Here is a 23,104-nt window from a genome sequence, read left to right as displayed (position 1 = left end):
AAGAGACAGTTTGGAGGTTATTTCCAGCTACAGTTTATGTGTATTCATAAACAAAACTAAATGGTTACATACCTCAGAAAAAGTTACAACTGATATTAGCACTATACTTACTTCTCCTACATTACAATTTCTCTTATGTCATGACCTAAGCTGAGTGTTTTCAAAGATTTTCAATTAAATGCAGCTTGACTTCTTCTTCAGCATATGAGATACCAACATCTGAACACCTTTATTACGTAGCTTACAACCATTTTACTGCTAGTGCAATAGTGTGCCATGAGCTGATGGTTATAGCTCTAACAGGAGAAGAGGCATATGGCTCCTGTCAGACTATTCCATTTATTTCATCCTTACAGCTGTTATGGAAGCAAACAGAAATTTTAGGTAGAACACTCAAAACTTGAATTAGTTTCTGCATGCATAGCATTTCATTTAAACAAATACCTTAGTGCAGCTGGCACAACCAAAAGCAATTGAGAGTTTGTTTTCCCTTTCAGGATATGACTGCTCAGTGATCCTTCACACAAATGCAGCAGTGCTCTGAGACATGCTATGACAACATACAAAGTGTTCGTGCCTGATCCTCAGGACCTTCAGAAAGAAAAGATTAAAATCTTCTGTAAGAGTTTCCCCAAGGGCCTGATGAGAAAGCCGCATTTAATATTATCACCAAAGTTCACTGGGGCTCCAACCAGTGCACAATAAAAGTCGATGTTTTGCTAAGTAACAACACTTGCCTCAACTTTCTCTGGTCTTAAGCTGGGTCCCCATTCCTACCAGGAGCACAGCCCACGATCAGATGGGAAGCCTGGGGCTACTTAAAGAAAACATTCATTCTCGTCAGCTTTCTGACAGCTTTTAAACAAGCAGATTTAAACCACTTCCAACTTTTGAACATTAGAAATGGTCTCAGCAAAAACAGATCTGGAAGGCACAGAAGGCTGCTGGCAGTGAGAAACAAGTTGAACCAATGAAATTTACTGCCTCGCCATCTGATGGAAGAAAACACATCTCTTCTGACTGTAGCAAATAGATGCAAATATGTTTTATTCTAGCAAAATATTTGTTTCATCACATCTGGAAAGATTATAGCATTGCTCCTTTCCTTATCAGCAAATAAAAGCAGCAGCCTGGTAGTACAGGCAGAGAAGATTCATGCTTGGAGTACCAGCTTATGGAATCCTGCAATTTCATCCAAATCTGTGCTTCCAGTTTTTGATCACCAAACACAGCCCAAAAGTGCAGAAAGCCTAATTTAATTGCTTTGACAAACACATATCTCTTTTTCTCCGTGCCTGGGTTGTAACCTCAGGCCCACTGCTAGACCCACAGGACATGCACGCCTTCCAAAATGGAGCTGTACACATCCCAGGGGCTCAACCAACACTGTTGCTCTTCAATCCATACACTTTGCTTATCTACAGTAAAGCCTGCTTGCCATTGCTCCCAACACCATTCTACAGGGGCATTTGGAAACAAGGGCTTCACAGCTTGGTGTACAACAAGCTTTTAGGACAGAATGCTCTTATAAATTGAGTGTGCCCAGCAAGATTCTGGGTGCCCTTGTCATCAGCACATATCTAGCAACCAAACACATCCTATGAAAACACATCTGTGCCCAGACAGGAGAATTAATAACCAGGAGGAATAAGCATGCTTCACATTTCTATTAGCAAGGTATTAACTTGCTGTAAATATTAACTTTGCTGTAGTTTAGACAGCTAAATGCAAATTAATGGAACGCTTATGGGAACATAAAGAGACTATGCTCTTAATGATCTTCTTAATACTATCTTTCAGCATACCACTGGGAATTACAGAGAGATGCATTGTGAGATATTTTTTCTAGTGCCATTAGAGCCTTAAGACACACAGATGAAAGTATAAGATGACATAAGTATGTATAAGGAGGATTTTAGTAACTCTTAATAACATCTTAATTATAAAAGTGTTTCTAATACAATTGTTTCCAGCATGTAATTTAAATTTAATGTTTAAAAGGAATAGAAGTAATGAGCCAGTTTTATTAGAATTCCTTATTAGAATATGTCAGTTCTGCAAATTAGCAGAAGCTAATATTTCAGTATCTGCCATGGAAGAAGACAAATGGTTAGAAGACAAACAGCAACGATTCTTTGTTCAGCTGTGTTCCACAAGAGAAATCAAGCACCTTTTCTAATATATGCCACTTAAAAGCATTGAGAGTAAAGAAAGAAGAAAAATCCCATTTATAAATTAGTAGGGAAAAAGCAGCTGAATAACTTTATATGGTAAAACAAAATATGTATCCCAGCTATAAGGGAGACCATTTTGTTTTTGCAAAATAGATAATTGTTCTAGACAAGAGTGGGATTGATCTTCTCTAAGTAAATGAAATGCTTCCTTTTTAAGTTACCTCTAAATGGAACCAGAACAATCTGGCAAAGTTCCACCTGACAACGTGCAAGCTCAAAACAGTTGCTGCTGCAATTACCTACATTGCCTAATTTAGTCCCATGCAAGAGTTTTGTGACAAGGTTCAGCCCTTACGCCACAAAAGTATGATGAAAGACATGTTCTGTGTCATGGGCAATAAACTCTACAACTACAAAAAGGCCCCAGGTAACCAACAGACTTCCTCACAATGCCATTATAGAAGCAATCCATTAGCTTAGAGGAGAAAACCTTACATAATTTTTATCTCTTTTTGAGAGTTGAAGCTAGTTAGAAGTGTGTGGACAAAAAAAAACACAAACCAGCTCCCTTACTTGCACTGTCTGGTGAGGTACATGGGGAATATATCACCAGATCTTTTAAGTCACAAATTCCAGGTTCAGTCAGGCCTACGAAGCAAACAAGTCAAAAGTTCCCACTGGTCATGACCAGTCTGTCAGCTCTGCTTCCTGTATCTCTTCTGGAAAGCAGAGTTTCAAAAGCCTCTATCTCTATCTCAGGCATTAGAAAGAAATCCATAAGCACTCATTCCACATACCTGGGCGGGGGGGTGGTGGGACAGAGAGAACACTGCTTATGAATGCCAAGAAAATGCAAAAAAGAACTGTCTTAGAAACATGAATACCAAAGCTATGTAGCATCCACTGTTGTGCCATAGGTATGCATGGACCTCGCTACATCTTTTTTTTTCAGAAAGGAAAAAAGATAATGCTATTTGTGGGGCAAGTGATCAAAGGTATCAGCCTCTTTCCAAGAAACCACTCAACTTTTCCCTTTGTTCAATCTAATCTCTATGTGCAAACAACAACTTTCCACACCAGTGCTGCCATACAAATCCTGCTGGACTGTGCAAACTGGAGCCTCAGCCAGGATTTAAGGGCAAGCATCACAAAAAAAAAAAAAAGAAGTGAGCCTCCTTCTGAGTGCCCACTAAGGCCTTGCTGCAACACTTCTCACAGGGGAGCAGAGACTTCTCAACTCTCACATCCCCTGGCAAACACCACTGCATATCGAGTAGGTCTGCCCCTCTCATGGCACAGTTCTCTGCAGACCTCCCATCTGAGCCCAGCCCTTCCTTACTCAAAGCACAAACTGTAAAATTCCAGCTCTGTTTGGTTCCTCCAGCTCCATGTTTCCTCTCAGTTCATGTGCACTGTGATTTTCTTGCAGCCAAGCACTATCACTAACTCCACTACAGGAGTTTTCTTCTATCATAGGTCTTTCCTGCCCACCTCCTCAGCTGCCTCCACAGGTTCCTCAAACCCCCAGGCACAGCTGAGAGTAGGTCCTCAGGCTCCATTAAGCTTCCTTCCTGCTAATTAAGGGCTATACCTCTGCAGTGAGCCAATCCCACAACAACTTCTCATCCATATCACGAAAAGAGGGCAGACTTCTGTAATGTGTACAGAAGACATTAAGGAATTTTTAGATTGCGTTTTACATGGAAGAAGGCAGGAAACAGACTGCTTTCTGTCATTGCTAAGACTTGCAGTGGTTTCAGAAACACAAGGTTTTTTGCTTTGAGATGGACCCTTATGCTTTAAAATCCTACAGGAATAAAATCAGATAGACCTGTTCATTCCAGAAGAATAAATAGTTTTGGTTGTTCAGCTGAGATCAAAGAGACTCTATTCAAACTGATTTTGACCTCTGTCCCTTAGATTTCAAATTAGTGTCCCAGTTGTTTGTGAATGCTTACACACATGACATGTACTCACTTTTGACTAGGAATGCCATTTACACTGGAGAAGTTTCCAGTGAACAGGTATGTTCCTGTGGAAACTGCTGAGTTACCATACTAGCACGCCCAACAGGAAACATCACCACTTCCCTCCCCAATAAAACAGAAGTTTTTTGTCTTAAATGCTGCAAAACTGAACACAAAATACTCTTGCCACCACATGTCACCAAGTTCAGGAACAGCAGTGAGGAGCTGCTCCTCAACCCACTATGGAAGCACACAATTGAATGGCTCAGTTCTTAATTTTTGCATGTAAAGGAAGTAACTTCTGCAGCCTGGCGGTTAGATCTGCTCAAGGGGGATGCACATGAATTTCAGTCCTTCTTTTGGCAACTATCCTATGTCAACTATTTGGAAGAATCAAGCTCCCCCACCGTCCCTTCTCTTTGGGAGTCCTCTCACCAGCAAGTGACACACTCTCTCTTCCTGATCCAAAGCATATTTAATCGTTTCATGCAAAACTTCAGTACAGGGAATTCAGTAAGCAGAATACTTGAGCATTTTATAGTCTCACAATTAAGGCATTGCATTTTGAATTCCTGCAGGCAGACTTTGTGAACCTACTGTGTGCAATAATGCTCTAATCATTAAGCCCTTGGATAAACAAGGAGAGGGTACAGGCCACTCTTCCATTTTCACTACTCTAACAAATAAAACTTTTCTATGTCAACTTCATTTTAAACATAAACAAAAAATATGTGAAGCAAGTCAACCCAGCAAGCAGCAAAATATTTTTTCTACCCTATCTCTACTTGACCCTTCAGACCACTGTGTAAGAATGTACCTGTGTCACACAGGGTCACCTGGATACCCACACCCTCTGAACATCCATCCCTTCCAGAGACACTTGTCTTTAGATCACCCACCTCTCTTTCTAGACTTGTATCAAAATTACACAGCTAAGTATGAATCAAATACCCACAGACTGGTTTATTAAGTATTGTGGCTGTTCTCCGAAACCTGTAGAATACCCCTTGCTCCATATTTCTTCTCTTAAAAGGTACCACTATTCCTGAGCTACTATGTTTTACATGGATCCTGAGCTCATTAAGTCCAGAATGGTGACAGGATTAATTTCCAGTTATGAAGGAAATCTCATTGTTGAACATCATTGGGACCTATATAGATGAGAGAGGTCTCCATCACCACTAAGTCTGAAACACCCCTGGGCATGGCACATGGTCTGTGCAAACTTTATTATCAGAGAAGCAGCACCTGTGGGTTACTGATCCTTCAGTGCAAAATTTCAGTTGACTGCAAATTTTACCATCACATACATAAATACCGCTTAAATCCATTGGTAGATCTAACCTTTGGACCTTCAACAAAAACCCCAAAACTTAACCTCAGCATGTGTATTTCTCTTTTTGCTATGTTTCTCTTTCCCATCTCACCTGGGAATTAAAGGAGCCAACAAACTTACAACAGGGATGCAAACCAAAGTTTGGAAATTAAAAAGACAGAAGACCAATTTGTCTAATATCTACCCCGCTGGAACAAACTCCAAATTTGTTCAGCATTTATCCTTAGAGCAAGCTTGACGATGGGGCAGCATGAAGCTGAAATGCTCAAAGGCAAAATTGTTCTGAGATAATCGGTTTATGCTCATTGCCGGAGTGTGCCAGTCATTGTGCACCCAGCACAAACTCCCTGCTCATACGAAAGGACAGCAGGGCTCTGGAGGTTGGCTGCTCATGGCTGGAAGTCTCACTCTATATCACGATACAAGCTAGCAAATCTGTGATGAATCCATGCCAGTGCATTACAGTGCAGGACAAAATAAAAAACAAACACAGACTATAAATTCACAGTATAGCTGCTTCCGAGATACTGAAAACATCTAACTAAATGCTGGTTTTAAATCTGTGCAGCAGGCTCCTTGACTAACACTTGGCTCTCAACAAAGAGATTACTGTAGGATTAAGCCTTACCTTGGGAGGTAGAAAAGAAACAAATCTCTAATTATCTCTACTCTTGTACTCTGGCCATGATTTCTCTTTCTCTGGGGAAAAATAAGCTTTGTACTGTCTAAAGTTTAATGTGTGCATTCTTTCAGTTTATTTTAATATATTTTAAAGTATTAATAAGATAACTTGCAACTTTTATCTTCTAGTTGTTATATGTACTTCCTAATAGGAATATTTTTTGTGATTGTTCTTGCAGCATATACACATGTTCATGCTAAAAAGCCCTTTTATAAATACTTTACTCTGTAACCTGAAATTCCCTTTTATGTATGGCCTAAACCACTTGAACCACTGCAGGAGAAGGAATTTTCGATTTGCAACCACAAAGTTTACTTTTTGTTACTATTTAACCAAATTATTGACAAACATTTGCAAGGCAAACTGTCTGTTAATGACTAAACACCACCAAGAACAGAAATAACCTTACTCATATAGAGAGGAATGCCATCCAAGAGGCAAAACTACTATCTTGTTCTTCCTCCTAGGGGCAAAGTTGAAGCTGGAAGAAAGTAACTGAGGAAAAAAACCCCAGAAGTCTTGATCTAGAAAACTAAAATCATGGGTAATGCTGAGTGAACAGGGAAAGAAACTGAAGGACCTGCTTTCTAACAATGTAAGAGAAGACTCAGTATGTGATTCTGAGATAGAAAATGAGAAGTTAACATCAGGCTGGAATTGCAGTTTTAAATAACATTAGAAAAACACATTAGAGAGTGCTTTTGGTTGATTTGATAAAGAGAAAAGAGAAATGCAGAGAAATGAAGAGAAAAAAATACAGAGAAATGAGGAAAACTAGCAAGGCATCACATGGAGGTATAGGAAGATAGTAAGGAAAGAGCATCAAGAAGATGTGAGAGAGAAACATGGATTGTTGCATGAGACAGATAACCAGATACTGCACATGCAGAAGAAAATAGAATCACCAGAAGAATATATTAAGCTACAAGAAACAAGCTAGAAAAGGAAAAAAACAAAAACCAACATGAAAAATAAAGAAAACCCTAAGTTATCTGTCATTTGCTCATTTGTACTGAACCTAATATAAATTTCACAGAATATGGTTTGATTTAGAGGAAGTTGGGAAGGTTCTACAAAATGTTTTGCTTTGTATTTCCCTGGAAAACAAAGTCCAAATCACAATTTTCCTGAACTATTTCCATTCTGTTAGGAAAAGTAGAACAGAATCTATTATGCTGAGTTAAACTGAATTGATGTTTAGTTTGCCTAACCAATCAATCCCCTTATCTGGGGTTAATCTATAACTAAACTTCTTCTGGGTGAATTGTTGCAGAGTTTCTGGGGAGTTATTGTTCAACTACCGCGTTCTATTCAATGGATTAGCTTTCTCAAGGGGAATTGCAGCTTTCCATCTGCCAAAACTGTTACATTATACAGTACTTGCAAGAAAATCCATATGTCATGGGACACATCACCTAAACAGACACCTAGTCTAGAGATGAAAATGGGAATAGGCCACAGAACACTTTCATAGATATCCCCATTCCCACTTGTAGTTATTATTTGCTTCCAGTCAACAGCCTTATAATGGTTTTCTACTTCTTACTCTCACGTCCTTTCACACCGAAAGATATTTTTCTAGGTTCCATGCTCTACACCTCTTCCCACATTTCTGCCACCTTCTCTCTGTTCCCTCCTTTATTTACTAGGCACTGCCTGCTAGACAGCCTAGTATGCCTGCAGTTAAAAGCAATATGCTCTCCTTGGCATTTGAGGCACATCAGCCTGCCCAGGAATCTTCATTCTCAAATGGCTGTCACCTTTTTCAAGAGCCCACAAAACAGGCCTGTTGGCTGATGCTAGTTAAAGGGTAAAGAGAATACGTGAGTAAAACATTAAGTCCTTGGTGTATGCTGGCAAAGAGCATCCATCTTCATAGGGTTTTAAAAATAAATAAATAATTTTTTTCAATGATGTGTTGTGATGTATATGCCCAGGAATGCAACATTATCAACATACCTGATAGGTATGTTGATGATAAGAAATGCTTTCAGCTTCCACTGATTTTTTCCTTGTCCCTAGGACTTGCTACAGATGTAAACAGATTTCCCAAACTCTATTACAAAAAAAATATAGCATGTACAAAAGAAATTAAGTGTTGGATCATAGATCAATTGTAACTAGATTTCTTCTGTTTTGTTTTCTTTAAGACAGCAACTTCATGTATTTTCCAAACTAAAGAAGCCTACATGTAAAATTAACTTCTATGTATTGCAAATGTGTAAATCATTTTAGCCCTTCCTTCTGGAATCAACAAACCTCACAAGAAAAACCTTTTCAAAGCTTCCCTCCAAAGAACATTTGTGTCTGAATTATGAGAGACCTAAAGGATGAACTAGTCAAATGTTTTCCAAATCCTGAGCAAATCAGCTTTGTGTTGGGGAGGAGTCGTCTTCCACCCCCACAAAGGAATTTCAAAGGTGTGAGTTTCTCAATGTACTTGTATTTTTCAACAGAAATAACAGATGTTCTCAAGTTTCTCCAAGCTGTGACTCCAACTGTTGTGCTGAAAAAAGTCATGACCTAGCTCCTATTAGGAGCTACATACAAACATATTAAAACTGATTTTTTTCCGCTTTAAATTTTATTAGCCAATTGCTTTGCCTATTTATACCTTTAAACATGATGATTTCAATGACAAAGGGACTCATCACACACTAATTGAAGCCAATGTCAGCACTCCAACTGAGTGCCAGAGTCCTTCACAAACATTGGCAAGCATACTCAATTAACTCATGTTTTAAAAAAGTCCAATCTTTGCATCAATTCTAATGTCTCATGGTATTCAGAATACCAAAACAACAGGTATAAGAACCACAGAATTTAATCAAGGATCTGTCCCTTTCTAATTACACCTCAAAACTGCAAGATTAGACCTGCTTTATCCTTATTTTATAAAAGAAGTATTATTAGATTATATTGTTTGAATAAAGCACACAGGAACCAGTGATGCAACCATGGTATAAATCTCATGAACTGCTAATTTAGAACTGGACTAAATTAAGTGCACAGTGGATAAAAGCACTTTTAAAACTAGACAGCTATCATTTCATGTACATTTTAGTCCACCATGTCCCCTACCTTTGAGCACGGCAAGACACAGCACATGATGTGTAATTTCTGAGTTAGACCTATACCAACTGGTGATGCAGAGTATCTAAGGAAAATGGCAATAGCTGAGCCCTTTTCAAAACCTTTGCACCATGGGAACCCCCATGTGAGCTTCTCTCTAACCACCTCTCCATATTCACAAAACTTGCAGGATTCCAACTGGCTTTGCTATTTAAAAACAAATTTCTTCTCAAACTTGACACATAAAATCGGTAACAATGGAGCAGAAAAAGACTGTTACTCAACAACTTTTTTTGCCTAAGTCTTCAATGGCAACCTCTTTTCCTACACCTCTGGAGTGGATGGACAGCCAGATGAGGACTGGGGGAGCAAAGTCCCTCTGATGGTAAAGATCAAGTTCCTTCTGAGGAACCTGAATGTACGTAAGCCTGTGGGCCACAAAGAGGTACATCCCAGAGTCCTGAGGGAATTGGCTGATGTAGTTGCCAAAGCACTCTCCATGACATTTAAACATGGCAGTCAGGTGAAGTCCCCTAGTCCCTAGTCAGGTGACGAGAAAAAGGGAAACTACAGTGTCCATCTTTAGAAAGGGTAGAAAGAAGGACCCTAGGAATGACCACCTCTGTGTCTGGGAAGGTCATGGAAGAGATTGTCATAGAAGCTATGCTAAAGGCACATGGAAGACAGGAAGCTGATTTTAGACACCTAGCATCACCTAGCACCAAAGGGCAAGTCTTGCCTGATCAGCCTGGTGGCCTTCTTTGATGGGGTGACTACATCAGTGGACAAGGGAAGCTCCACAAATGTTATTTATCTGGAGTTTTGTAAAGCCTTTTACAGTGTCCCTCACAACATCATTCCCTTTAAATTGGAGAGAGAGGGATTTGATGGGTGGATTGGGAATTAGTTGGATGGCTGAAGGAGTTCCTCAGGAGTCCATGCTGGAACCAGTGCTATTTAATATCTTCATTAATGACATAAATGAAGGGATCAAGTGCACCCTCAGCAGATTTGCAAATGACCCCAAGCTGAATGGTGCTGTTGACAGACCTGAGGGATGGGATGTCATCCAGAGGGACCTGGACAAGCTCTAGAAGCTGGGCCATGGGAATCTCACAAGACCAAGTGCAAAGTGCTGCACTTGTGTTGGGGCAATCCCTGATATCAAAACAGGCTGGGGGATGAAGGGATCAAAATCATCCCTGCCAAGAAGGACTTGGGGATGTTGGTGGATAAGCAGCTGGATATGAGCTGGCAATGTACTCTCATGGCCCAGAAAGCCAAACACGTCTTGGGCTGCATCAAAAGCAGCATGGCCAGCAGAGCAAGGGATGTGATTCTGATCCTCTCCTCTGCTTTGGTGAGATGCCAAGGCTCCACCTGGAATGCTGCATCCAGCCCTGGGGTCCCCAGCATAGGAAGGACACAAACCTGTTGGAGTGAGTCCAGAAGACAGATGGCAAGATGATCACAGGAATGGAGCACATCTCCTATAAGGAAAGGCTGAGAGAATTGAGATTGCTCAGCCTGAAGAAGGCTCTGGGGACAACTACTTGTAGCCTTCCAATACCTGAAGGGGGCCTACAGGAAAGCCAGAGGCCTTTTATATGGACATGTAATGATAGGACAAGGGGGAATGGCTTTAAAATGAGAGAGAGTAGGTTTAGATTAGATATTAGGAAAAAAATATTTACAGTGAGGGTGGTGAGACACTGAAACAGGTTGACCTGAGCAATTGTAGATGCCCCATTCCTGGAATGTTCGAGGTCAAGTTGGATGAGGTTTGGAGCAACCTGGTCTAGTGGAAGGTGTCACTGCCCATGGCAGGGGGTTTGGAACTAAATGATATTTAAGGTCCCTTGCAACCCAAACCATTCTAGAATTCTATGATAAATTGGTCCATATATTCAGAACCTGTTATGGTCAGGTTGATAGACAAGTAGCATGAAACCAGGTAAAACAGTAATGCTGCACATAATTGATGCAGCCCATTCTGCACACATTAAACTGCCTGACTGACAGACCCTAGAAAGTAATTACCATGGTGAAATCTTTAACTAGTACTGTGTTAACTCTGGGGAGCTCTGCAGACAAAGATTCTCTTTTAGTTTGTCAGAGACACAAGAGAATATTATCTTTCTGTTCAGGATTTATGGGCTGAAATACTAAGAGTTTGTTATCCAAGTCAGACAAGCCTATAACAGTAAAGCCTTCACTTAAAAGCTCTGTTGATAACACTAGTCACTTGTTACAGACACATTCACAATCCCAAGAAACTTTCTTTAACAAAATTCAGGTTGCACTTTGTTACTTTAGGAGATACCAGATGATTACAAACCACTAAAAATGTATTTAATTTTGTCTCTCTCATAGCAAATAGCATGATTTTAAGTTTAATAAAATTAAATATACAATGCCTGCTCTTATAGTATTGTCTCAATCAAAATATACTTTTGAAGAAAATGAAATGTTTTGACTGCTGTCAGATGAACAGATCTTACAAAAAGTAATTTCTGTACTGGCTTGTTTCCTACTCTCACCAACCAAATATTCAGGGCCCCAGCTCTCTACACATTCATGACTAAAAAGACAATAATGTGTAGCCTTTGACACTTTTTCAGATGAAGGAGAGACCCTTCCTCACCTGTAGTCAGAGGTTTTGTCTGTGTGATTTACTCATAGAGTGTGTATGTAATTTGATTTACTTAAGTCAAAGACCTTTTTACCATGTACCTGGTAGAATCAACACTTAATACCCGGATGAATAATAGGGTTTGCAGTTTGGGAATCAAGTCTTCCTGAATACTAGAGTTACTGGGTGTATACTCCACCTTTTAAAAGCATAAATACTCTGAAACTTCATGGCCCATCACCTAGTAGCCAGACTAGTAGACAAGAGACATTTTATTATCAGTGCTATTTGTCCCTGAGTGCTAGGAAAAAAAAATGGTTTTGCATTTCATTGCCTGCATGGAGAAATTACCAAGACATCTGCTGAGAATTGTGCTGAGAATTGTACTGACATCACTGAGATTAAACTTTGTATAACTCAGTATCAGTGAATGGCATCAGGGACTCATCAAGACCGCAGAGGAACTGAAGCTCTCTCTTCTCATCTGGCATATGTGTTCACACTACTGAGGGCTTACTCTTGCTGGGGGCTTTGAGAGTAGTTTTCACCCTTTCACTATTCAGTCCACAGACTCTCTTGTGATTAGTCCAACAGCATGAAAATGATAGCTGGATATTTTTAAATGTATATTTATCCACTGTGCACTGGATGGAGTCATGGCCTGCACTGGGCTCAGCAGTTCATGAGCTTTATTGCATGGCTGCATCACTGATCATTCAATTAGGAACCTGATAATGCTTATTTTATAAAATACAGAAAATGTGACGACCTTCGAGTTTTGAGGTGTAACTAAAAAAGGACAGATCCTTGACAAACTGGTTTGGTTCCTGTGCCCATTGTTTGGTATTCTGAATACTTCAATATGCTAGACATTATGCAAAGACTGGGTATTTTTAAACTAGAGGCATTATAAGGCAATAAAGTAAAAACACAGAAAGGAGCCAGGCATATTGCAGGGAGCTGTGACATGGCAAACAACCATATAGAAAAACACTTTTTAAATTTTTTGCTTCCCATACATCTCTTTAATGTAGGCTGCCACACAGAATAAAACAAATGCCCTACATAAACCAGTGTATTATGTCAATAGAGTCATCTTTATCAAATGTACTTGTAATCTTGCCAAAGAACTATATGAAAGCTATTTGACAAGACTCATTTTTCCTGAATAAAACAGACACTTTATGGTCATGAATGAAAATGTGATCTTCTAGCTGCTAAATATTGAAAGCATGTAGATCCCATTTCCCTAGCTTTTTGTCCACCTCTCAGTGATATTTTAAGTCTCTAAGAATCTTAAATTGCATACCCTGACTATTATTCTAATTTCTGCTCCTGTCTTAACCCTTTTAATTGGTTTTTGAAAAGTATAACTTATAATAGAATATCCTTTACCTTATATTCTTTATTTTACTCTACCCTCACATGAGATGATAAAACAACAGAATTTCCAAAAGGAACAGAAACAGGGGGAGAAATGCCATTTTATATTAGCTCTCCATAAAACAGAATTTTACAGAACCACTCATAGTTCCATGCTAAAAGAAATGTGGCCAGATGTTTGTCCAGTCAGCACTGTGGGTAAATTTGGCTATGATCCTGGTAGGGGACCTGTAAAACACCGCACCATGCCCCCATCACTCCATGCTGAGCATGGTTCTCACTGAGTGAATCAAACAGAGTGACTACAGCCCCTCAGGGTGCATTCTGGTAATTCTACTAAGCCAGTAACAGTCATCTGTCAGAAAAGGCACAGTTCCAGTACCCCTCTTTCTCTCTTAGTCCCTGCAGCAAATTTATGCCTGGAATCCACAGACTTAAGCAACTTTGGCATGGCAAATTAAACAGCCTATGTTGGAAGTACTTCTGGAAGTATCTTACAGACTTGGAAACAAGACAAATAATTTGGTTTACTGCATTTTTATTGTTAATACTACTCTTAAAATTACACCTAAACCAAACCTAAACCCATCCTCACTGTAGCTTGCACTGTACAGACATAAAAACAACAAACTGTTTTGCCTTTGAAGTGCCTTATAGAGAGAAGATGAGCTGGAAGAAGTTATAACTGGTTCATACGAAAAAGCATGTCCAGCAAAAGAGTTATGTATGCTCAGACTCTGACAAAGCTCGAGGCAGAGACCTGATGCTTGAAAAAGAAGAGAAAGAAGGGTTCAGGGCTATTACACAGATTTTGCGCTATGCATAATCAGCAGCATGGATGAAAGCATGGAAGTGAATGTACAAGACTGCCTTAAAATACTGGTATCATTTGTATAATGGCAATGAGGGATACCTCTTGGTGATGTAGATCAGACATGGCTTGAAAATAAAGAGAAGTCGTCTGTATTTCATGCAGTGAAGAAAGGGAGCCAATGGCATTGTGCAAAACAAGAGGAGTGACAGGACTGGAACAATGAGCTGAGAAAATGACCTTTGCAATTGGACAGAAAGACAATGAAAGAGTTCTTAAGTGCATATATGTTTTACATAAAGCTCCTGGCAGCTGGTTTTCTGGGCAGGGGGTAGAGAGACCATGGGAGCTGAGAACAAAAGGTAAGCCAAGCATACCTGAAAAAGATAAAAAGCAGTAACAGGACAGATATCAACTGCTAAAAGATTAGCATATTAACAACTTGAACAGCTGTTTTGGATGCGAAAAGAGACAGCACAAGTGCATCTACCATTAAGTGAACTGTAATTAAAGGTTAGAAATACTGGTAAAAATTAATACAAATCTGAGATTGCAGTCTGGAAAGATGCAGTAATGAAGACTATCTCAAAAACAGTACCAGTTCTGAAACACTTAAGCACAACTGAATTCAAGGTAACTCAGACAGTTCTTGGTGTTTGCTTTCTTAAAACAGAGGTGAATCTCAATTGAGTTTAAAGGAATTACAATATATTTTCTGTCTTTTTCCCAGCGTCTCTACAGTTTTCCCACTGGGACTTAAAAACTGTGAGCAAGCAGAGATGAAGGGCAAGTCTTAAGAAAAGGCCTGTCTTCTGCCAGAACTCTTGAGCACTGATTTGGGGATACAAAGAAGATGTGGATTTGGATTAGCAGGCTACCCATTGATTCTCCCAGCATACTGAATCCCCCTGGCTTGTAAGGGCCTGGATATAGTATAAAGAGTAAAGGAGTTCCTACTTTGTCCAAGAAAAGAACTTTTATTTTCTCATTCTGTCCAGGTGGTGTTCTGCCATGGAAAAGGGATTTGCTGTAAGCCTTTAAGTGTTGTACACTGACCAAATTTTCTATTAAAAAGTTCCATGTGGACAAATCAGACTACAGCACACATTTAGGAAGACTCAGGAGACTTATAGGAGTACTTTCATGCAGTGACAGCAACAAATACTATGACAGCTAGCAAAATTCAGCTGTGAGCTGCTAATTATTGTGTGCTCCAAACGTCTTTCACAGACTAAAACCCTCTGCAGTTGAAGCTCTGCAGTCTCCAAAAGGCTTATCTGGAGTTTATCCTCTGGAGGCTGCAGGGAGAAAGAGAATGATCCTTCCCTGACTAATTATGTAGCTTTATCTGCCTTCTCAGATAGTAGATGAGATGTCAGTTTTGAGAGCTTTTATATTTTGGTTTTTTTTTTTTCATATTTAAAATATAGTTACTTGGTTTTGCACTTTATTTAAAAAAAAAATCTTTTTCACATAAAGGGCTCTAAGAAATGATCCACCATTATTTTCCCAGGAGGAGGAAAAGTTGCCTGCAGGATAATGAATGCCTCTTTCTGTGCTTGCATACAGCCTGGTGGTATGAGCCCAAGCTGTACCCAACCTGTGAAGAAATGATACCACTCCAAGGCTGCCTTAGAGTGGGGAGAGGTGCCATCTTTCTAGGATGGCCTGTAAGGAATCAAAGACAGGATTACCGTGTGATACTAGCTCACAGCACTAGTAAGATAAAATAGTCCTGTAAATCTTCAATATTCTACATACTATACCTTGTTAGGGTTTTCCTCTTTTCCTTTTCTAGGACCAGAATCAATTTGTGTTTCATTCTGATCATCAAGTTGTGAACTTCTAAATACACAGCCATCAGGTCTTGCAATCAGACAGCTCTTCATGGCACTCCGTCTGGGTTGTCTGGCAGGCTTTCACATGACACTGTCTTCTCAGCATAGTAATGTTCATCTGCTTTTGGTGGAACACAATTACTTGTAATATCTTTGGTTTCTACCTGCTAAATGCATTTACTGACCAACATTTCTCTCTACATTTGGCCTTCACTTCTTGCCAACAGATTCTCTTTCACCGAGTTATGGAATTGTTACATTGTTTTAATTTTCTCTATACTGTTTTCAAATGTAATGTTTTTCTTTAGGAAAGGGGGTTTGCTTCCACCATCTTGTCTTGGTTAAATCTCATAAGTTTTAAGCCACAGTTCTGTATTTAAATATGAGGACAAGGAAAAAAAAGGTACCCTTCTACAAACTCATCAGGAGTTTTTATCTTAGACACGTTTTATTGTTTTACTGTATTCAGCAAAAAGAAAACCACAAGCTTGGGTATCAGCAGTCAAGTCTGCAGCTTATAAATGGTATTAATAACATCATAAGTTTAATATTTTGCTTGTGTTGTTGCCTGATCCCTGTGCACTCACTGTAGAAACAAACCTCTGGTGCTGGCCAGAATAAGAATGTATTTGGGTTTTGCCCCAGTGTTAGGTTTTGAGTTCCTGTCTGCAATAATTAATTATAAACCACTTCTCCCAGGCCTTCCTCTCTATTACTGTTTTCTAAAGAGTAGCTCCTGATTTTTGTATACAGGATGATTATTATTTCTTCCCAGGTGTATTACCTTACATTTATCTATATTAAATCTCATTTCTCTTTCCTGTGTCCATCTCTCAAAATTTTTCCCTAACTTTATTCTCCAGTGAGGAGAGATCCTTTCTCAGAGATGCTTTGTTTACGCGATGCATTGCTAGAAGTGCATAATAGGTAAAATAATTGTGTATCACTTCTAGACTTTTCATTTCCTCTTTTCTGCATTCCAGTTCTGCTCCCTCTGATGTAGTCATTGACTTCAATTCAATCAAGAACAAGCATTTAAAGAGCTGGGCCATTGTTTCGATAATGGCAGTAGTCCAGTTATTGAAATTTCTTAATCCTTTGTTTGGATTAAATTTCTTGTTCTCTTCTGAAACAAGCATGGGGAATGAGAGAAGAGATTAAACTATATTACACTGCATCCCAAGCCTACAAAAAGTAATTCATAAAAGTGATTTGTAAATAATCTCAGTGTCTGCTGGTTTTCTGCACCTGAAGGAAGCTGTGTAATTTCATGCCAGCACTTTCAGCTTGGCATGTTTGGGTTCATTTGTGTCTCTGCTGTGTCCAAGTTTGACTTTTAGCTGACAGATACTTGGTTCTGGGCTAGCTTTTGGCACAGCAGTCCCAGTACTGTACATCACCATTGATTTGTACCCTGATGACTCTCAAGTCTTCTATAATTCTCTCTACATATCAGCAAAATTAAGATGAATTAGCTGAGAGCAACCCTTTGGGTTTTAGAGAGCCTTTGACAAAATCTTGCCCAGGAAGTAGATTTGCCTGGTCCCAGCCAGCAGTCTAACTGAATCTGAGCAAGGCCTTCATACAGATGAGAAACTGAATCTTTTCTACCAGTGTCACTTGAAATGTTCTTGAAATGCTCTACAGATGACAAGAGTTGCTGCAGTAGTTTCTCAGGGGTTTGGGAGTTCATGCTCCCTTCCTGACTTTGGCACTAATGATCGTGCAGTCCCGCAGGGAGCCGGCTCAGCAATGGAGCTAATTAATTACTGCAGACAGGAGCTCAAAATCTAACATTGTTGAAAAATCAACTGCCTCTGCTGTTTTGTCTGCAGCTGGTCTCTAATGGCTGCATTTGGGGAAAATCTTTAGCACAACTAAGAGCAAAAATGCTCTCTTTCTTTCTCTCTCAGTCTGCTGTTAAACTAATACAGCAGTGAATGATGGAATAGTACCAAATGCAACAAATTAGAAAATGGCTAACTAATGTCAAATTAAGAAAAACGAGTTCTTAACAGTTTTAACACTAGGGTACTCTTATCAAAGGTACAGCTAAAAATGTAAGACTGGAAGAGACCATCTCAGTCACTGAGTCAGTCCCTGCAAACACAAGCTGTCATTCAATAACCACTGAGTCCAGAATGAGCCACAGAATATTGACCCTGCATGTTTACACACAAGACAGGTCTCTTTCATCATTTTACAATAATCTCAAGACCTACTGTGAACACAAAAAGTCACATCAATAATATGTTTCAGGAAATGAAAAATGAAATCATGGACATTGTCCATGTCTGAGGACATGGATTCCCAATCCAGCCTTCCTCCCTTCCCCTTCCCACCGCATGTACCAGCACACTAGCATCAGGTCAGGCCACAAGTTTAAAACTCACTGTATATAAGAGTATTCATTTTCAGATACATCAACTCCCTGAAATCAGTGGAGAACAAGCAGGATTTTTTGGGGTTTAGTTCAAGCTTAGTTCTTGGCTGCAAAGCTCCCTGGACCAGCCTCCTGCTCAGCTGCAAAAATACCAGGACAGACCACGATAGCTCTGACTTAGATAAGGATAAACTGCAATGGAACTGTACTTCAGAGATGAAATTTTTTCATTGCAGCAAAGCCAATTAAATGGTTACCTGCCACTGAAAAGAGCAGCTCCATACAAGTCTGTCCCAACTGGCACTGCTATTCAATAAACTATTCAGTAATTACTTACTCTTTATGGTGATGTTTATTTTCTTCTAGTTCATCTTGCTATGGCCACCAGAAAAAATGGAAATGCATGGCCAAGGAGGAGGGGGAGAACAAGAATGATCTCACTTTTTTTATACTGGCAAACTGCAAGCATTGTGGTTACATTAGAAAGCTGCGCCGCATAAGCAGTTCCCCTTGAATGCTCCTATCTGCTCTTTTACCATTTGTGTGCCAGCATCCACAGTCACGCAGCCTATGTTAGACAGGATCAATGCCTGATTAAACTCAAGAAATCTGGAGAAGTAAAAGGTTTTTTCCTTCCTGACGACGTTCCCTGATTGAGTTCATGTTAGAGCCGAATAAGATTTGCGCGTCTGATAGCGCCATAATAAAAAGGAGTGGTAGATAAGGAGTTGGAGGTGCTGTGGACAAAATTTTCAGATTTACCAAGGAGGTCCATTCCTAAGTGAATGTTGGCAACAGCCTGCATCAAGCACAGAGCTGGACTAGATGATTTGCACATATCCTTCCCAAACATTTCTGTGATTTTATAATTCTCTACCACAGGAATTAAAGTCATACACGTGCACTCAGAGCAGTTTTTGTACATGTGCCAAATGAGATAAACAAATAAGTGCATTTCAAATTTGCACAAGCTATTAATGATAATGTTTTCTTACCAGTTCTGTATGTGTCCAGACATAAGCCAGCCAGCTCTATTAAATTTCAGCTTTTCTTGGGTAAAACTCCTAACTGGGTGCTATTTCCACTCCCCTGCTGCCCAGAAAAACAGTCACTCAGAGCTTTCACAGAAGTCTGCCACTGTGTTCTCTCAGTGCTTCTTCACCCTCATTCCTCTCTTATTTCTTCTACTCTGAGCACAGCAATAGAATAGTTCTCTTCCTACTGTAGAACCTCTCCTACAGGAAGAACAAAATGAACTCCTCACAATGTAGCCTTTTCCTCTTTATTTAGCAAAGGGGGATTACAATTTCTAGGTATTAGTGGGATTTATGGATCATTTAAGCAGTGAAAAGGAATGTTGTATGCAGAAAATCTGATGGACATTGTCCTTTAATCCAGAGCATGCATCAGGTAGTGCGAGCACACACTGAGAATGCAAGTGTCAGACCTCCACGGTTCCAGGCACCTTATCTGCCAATCTAATGACACACGCAATGTATCAGCAAATGTCAGCTGTAATACATAATAACTGATTTTCCTCTGTATGAAAAAGGGGAGTAACTATTAGGATGTGACCTTGCTCTACACACAGCATCAGAAAAAGCAGTGCCCATGATTCAAGGAGGATATATAAGCACTAGAAAAAAAATTCCAAGGGCAGAAAAAATGATCCAGAGGTTGAAAAATAACACCTAAGGTATAAGGTGTAAGACATCTACTAAATCTGTCAGAGAAGAGTGGTGACTGGATCACTGCACCCAGATATACACACACAGAAAAGGTACTTGATTGTAGGGTGAGCTTTTTGGTCTTGCAGACAGAAACACAAAAAGACATAATGAATGGAAACTGGAGTCAGACCAATTCAGGATTGAAATTATGCGATTTCTTAGCAGTGGGGGTAACTAGATATTGGAACAACTTACCTGAGGAGGTGGTAAGTCACCACTGCTTGGAGTCTTTCAGGCAAAATGAGGTATTTTCCCAGGAGATATATTCCAGTCCAGCCTCTAGGAAATCTCCTGAAAGAGATTAGGCAAAATGATCACTTGTTTACAGCCTACCAGACAGGAAGCTTTTTCATACAAGTCTATAAATGTACCCCAACAAAGTGCCTGCTATGCTGTTTGAGCTGGGGAACAGAGGCTGGGCCTACAGTATCAAATTTATTATGTCCCTTTGGGAAGAAATAGTGCCCTTGTATACCAGGCACAAATTTGATTTAAATATTTATCATCTGGTAGCAGCAGATGGATTTTTAAAATAAATAAATAATTTTAAAAGAACAGAAATCAAACATATACTGCTTATAAATATTTACATAGTTTTCATGGATAATGTTGGCTTTTGTGTTTCTCTCTTTAAAAGCATTTTGCCAAGTGCCATGACTTTAAAAGTCAGAGATATCTATCTGTGCATGCATGTATTTTTCTGGCAGGCACAGTGAAAAAAAAATCTAATTGAAGATAACATCAAAAAGAATTTAAAAAAATTTAAAATACCCAACTTTTGATAATTTACTCTGTGTGTGCCTTTTTCTAAGCAATATTATTTTTTAAAATCTATGTTCCTGTTATGAAGTGGTCACTGTCACAGCCATACCTTGAAAAAGAAAAAATTGGTTGATGACATTATAAAGTTTACAATGATTGCTCAAATCTTCAGGGAAGTGCATCACTCTGTGACATTAAACAATTTAAAAGTGCCAGGAGCAACCATACCCATATCAAAAAGCTATGAATTCTCATAATTTCACATGTGTCATATTTTAATCCATTGTATCCAAGTATGTTATGCAACATAGTTGCTTGCTGACTTGCCACGGGTCAATTATCACAGATTATAGCACTGTTTGAGTTGGAAGTGACCTTGAAGATCAGCCAGTTCCAGCCCTCATGCCATGCACAGAGATACCTTTCACTAGACCAGATTTCTCAGAGCCTCATCCAACCTGATCTTGAACACATCTAGGGATAGGGCATCCACAACTGCTCAAAGCAACCTGTTCCAATGCCTCACCACTCTCACACTAAGGAACTTTTTCCTAATATCCATTTAAACCTAATCCCTTTCAGTTCAAAGCCATTCCCCCTTGTCTGTCACTACACGCCCTTGTGAAAAGTCTCTCTTCAGCTGTCTTGCAGCCTCCCTCTGTGTTTAAAGGCCATAATCAGGTCTCCCCAGAGCCTTCTCTTCTCCAGGCTGAACAATCCCAACTCCCTCAGTCTTTTTTTACAGGAGAGGTGCTCCAACCTCCTGATCATCCTGCTCCCCTCTGGACTTACTCCAACAGGTCCATGTCCTTCTTATGTAGGGGATCCCAGAGCTGGATGCAGCATTCCAAGTGGTGTTTCATGAGAGCTGAGCAGAGGGGCAGAATCCCCTCCCTCACTCTGCTGGCCATGTTGCTTTTGGTGCAGCCCAGGACACATTTGGCTTTCTGGGCTGCAAGTGCACATTTTTCAGCTCATGTCAATCTTCTCATCCACCCACACCCCCAAGTCCTTCTCCTCAGGGCTGCTCTCAATCCATTCCCTGCCCAGCCTGTATTCATGCCTGGGATTGCCCACATACACACACAACCTTGCACTTGGCTTTGTTGAACTTCATGAGGTTTGCACAGTCCCACGTCTCGAGCCTGTCCAGGTCCCACTAGCACATCCCTTCCCTGCAGTGTGTCAACTGCACCACAGAGTTTGGTGTTGTCAGCAAACTTGCTAAGGGTGCCCTCAACATCCCTCTCTATGTCACCTTGCAAAGGTGTTAAACAGCACCAGTCCCAACACCAACCTCTGAGGAGCACCACTCCATTTGGACATTGGGCATTGACCACAACTCTTTTGAGTGAGACTATCCAGTCATATCCTTACCTGCCAACTGGTCCTATCTGCCATCCATCAAATCTGTATCCCTCCAGTTTACAAACAGGGGTATTGTACAGGACAGTGTCAAATGCTTTGCACAAGACCAGGTAGATGATGTCAGTTGATCTTCTCTTATCCACCAATACTGTTACCCCATTGTAGAAGGCCAACAAATTTGTCAGATTTGCCCTTAGTGAAGTCGTGCTGGCTGCCACCAATCACTTCCTTATTTTCCATGTGCCATAGAATAGTTTCCAGGTGGATCTGCTCTGCGATCTTGCGAGATACCAAGGTGAGACCGACTGGCCTCTAGTCCCCTACATCTTCCTTTTCCCCATTTTTAAAAATGAGGACTACACTTCCCCTTTTCCATTCAGAGGAAACTTCACCAAACTCTCACAGCTTCTCAAATACAATGGATAGTGGCTTAGCCACTTCCTCTGCCACTTCCCTCAGGACCTGTGGATGTATCTCATCTGGTCCCATGAACTTGAGCACCTTCAGGTTCTCAAAACCTGATCTCCTAGAGCAGAACCCGATCTCTTTTTCTTCTCTGAGTCCCTGCCTTTGCCCTCTGGAACTTGGGCACTGTGGCTGGAACACCTGTCAGTGAAGACTGAGGCAAAAAAGTTGTTGCGCACCTCAGTTTTCTCCATATACTGGATAACCACATCCCATTTCCTTACAGACAGGGCCCACATTTTCACTAGTCTTTCTTAGTTATTACTGATAGCTGAGGACATTCTAACCAAACCTCTGTCTTATCTATCTGTCAAATGGAAATGAAACAACAGAGAGAAGTTGCCAGAATGACACTTGAGATCCTTTAAAAAGTACAAAAAAGGAGAAAGATCTTGTAATACTCTTTATCCCACAGGTCATTCTGAACACTGCCTCCTGAACAATGCTTCTTCAGCTTACCTTGTTCTTACAAATAAGCACTAACCTTCCTACAAACATCAA

General features: G+C 40.1%; 1 long non-coding RNA gene across 1 annotated transcript in view; it reads right to left on the bottom strand.

The window, feature by feature from the left end:
- Positions 1-18,705, bottom strand: part of LOC119700049 — a 45,158-nt gene extending 26,453 nt beyond the window's left edge. The window contains exons 1-2 of the long non-coding RNA XR_005256643.1: positions 18,616-18,705; positions 15,824-16,016 (exon numbers count right to left, since the gene is read on the bottom strand). This is a non-coding gene — a long non-coding RNA (uncharacterized LOC119700049). The remainder of the gene's footprint in view (positions 1-15,823; positions 16,017-18,615) is intronic.
- Positions 18,706-23,104: the final 4,399 nt, after the last annotated feature.

The sequence above is a fragment of the Motacilla alba genome, chromosome 4, assembly GCF_015832195.1.
Source record: "Motacilla alba alba isolate MOTALB_02 chromosome 4, Motacilla_alba_V1.0_pri, whole genome shotgun sequence".
Classification (NCBI taxonomy): Eukaryota; Metazoa; Chordata; class Aves; order Passeriformes; family Motacillidae; genus Motacilla; species Motacilla alba.
Note: the sequence above shows the minus strand (reverse complement) of the source record. Positions and strands in the feature narration are given on the sequence as shown.